Here is a 2,110-nt window from a genome sequence, read left to right on the forward strand (position 1 = left end):
TGAGTTCTCTGGGGCTTTGGCTCCCATGGTTTTCCGTCAGCCTTAAACCCAGACTGGCAGCAAGCCTGTCTCTCTGCGACTTCTGTTGCTTACCGCCTGCAGGCTCAAAGTTCCTCTGAGAAAGAGGGAGAACAGGCGCCCCAGGGTCTCCAGTCAGTGCAAATGAACGCCAGACGCATGTGCCACCTTGCGCATTGGGCTTACTTGTGTGCTAGGGAATTGAACCCCAGGCTGGTAAGCTTTGCAAGCAAGCAACTTTAACTGTTGAGTCATCTCCCAGCCCCTTGGTTTTTAAGTTTTTGTTGCTTTTTTATTTCTTTGTTTGTGTTAAACAATTTGTGATAGACACGAGATATGGCTACTTTAAAAAGACTTGTTTGTATACCATAGCAAAAATGTATAATTTTAAACTGATAAGAACAGATACTCTACTTGATCTTAGCTAAAAGGCCGAGAAGTGATAAGATTGTTAGAGCTACAAGTTGGGACATTATGCACAGACACATTGCCTCCTCCCCATAACTGATAGCTACCCCCACAATGCATGACCCACAATCCCCAACAAGGAGGGTCCCTTCAGAGAAGGGAGGACAGGGAAGAGGCTAACAATGGTACCAACATGGCTGTTTACACACTAAGTATGTACACAACTAATAAAGAAAAAAAAAAGCCAAAAGAAAAAGAAGAATATAATTTACTTCCTCAAAAATTATCTAGTATGTGGGCTAGAGAGATGGCTTAGTGGTTAAGTGCTTGCCTGTGAAACCTAAGGACCCCGGTTCAAAGCTTGATTCCCCAGGACCCACGTTAGCCAGATGCACAAGGTGGTGCACACATCTGGAGTTCGTTCTCAGTGGCTGGAGGCCCTGGCGGGCCCATTCTGTCTCTCTATCTGCCTCTTTCTCTCTCTCTCTCTGTCCATCGCTTTCAAATAAATAAAAATAAACAAAAAAATTTTTAAAATTATCTAGTATGTATATTTCAAGCAAATGAGCTAATTGCTTATCCTATATACAGCCATCAGTGACCCTTGAGAAATGAAACTGACCTTCAATTTGTTTTATTTTTATTTATTTATTTATTTATTTATTTGGTTTTTCGAGGTAGAGTCTCTCTCTAGCCCAGTCTGACCTGGAGTTCACTAGGTACTCTCAGGGTGGTCTTGAACTCTCAGTGATCCTCCTACTTCTGCTTCCCTAGTGCTGAGATTATTAAAGGTGTGAGCCACCACGCTTAACTTAAATTTGTTTTAATTCCACTCTGCATTCCACCCTTAGTGGTTATATGTAAAAATACTTCTCATTAAGACATGGCTTTGAAAAGTTAACATTTAATTTCTTGCAATGGCTGGAATAAACAAAAAGGAAATTGGTAATTTGTAAATTTTCTGTTACACACCTCAGGTCTAGTTCTCTGGGCTATCTCTATTCTCATGTAATGATTTCTACATTGGCAGGAAGATAAAAGGGGAACTGAGAGGGAAGAAAGTAAATACAAGGAGGGAGAAAAGGGCAAAAAAGGAAGAAAGAAAGAAAGAAAGAAAGAAAGAAAAGAAAGAAAGGAAGGAAGAAACAAAGGAAGGAAGAAAGAAAGAAGGAAAGAAGAGAGGAAGAGAGAGAGAAAGAAAGAAAGAAAGAAAGAAAGAAAGAAAGGAAGGAAGAAAGAAAGAAAGAAGGAAAGAAAGAAAGAACCGCGGGAGACATACAAAGCCAATGGGAAAGAAAATAAGCAGGAGATTGAGGCTAAGTGGGAAATTAAAAAAACAGTCATAGTTTGATAAAAGGAAGTACTGAACTCTTCATCAGAAAAGGCTTTTTTATATACATGTATTTCATGTTGCTTCTGTTTGCTTAGCGTCAAGTTACCATTTGTAGGGTAAGATAAAACGGGACTTGCAGGAACACATTCCTTTTGTAAGCTTCAAGCGCTTGCTTTAGAGATGGCTGAGGGTTCAGTAGATCCAGAGCTGTGTGCAGCCTGGAGCTCGTAAGAATCGCCAGCTATTAATAAAGCAGCTTCCTTCCAGCTGTCACTGTGTGCCACGCTTTGAAGACTTCCCTGGGGAATATTTTTAACCAAGCTTAGATAGAGCTTGTCATGGTATCATATA

General features: G+C 40.4%; 1 pseudogene; it reads right to left on the reverse strand.

Annotated features, from left to right (window-relative positions):
• Positions 1 to 353: 353 nt before the first annotated feature.
• On the reverse strand, positions 354 to 462 carry LOC123455473 (annotated as a pseudogene).
• Positions 463 to 2,110: the final 1,648 nt, after the last annotated feature.

The sequence above is a fragment of the Jaculus jaculus genome, chromosome 16 (assembly GCF_020740685.1).
Source record: "Jaculus jaculus isolate mJacJac1 chromosome 16, mJacJac1.mat.Y.cur, whole genome shotgun sequence".
Lineage (NCBI taxonomy): Eukaryota > Metazoa > Chordata > Mammalia > Rodentia > Dipodidae > Jaculus > Jaculus jaculus.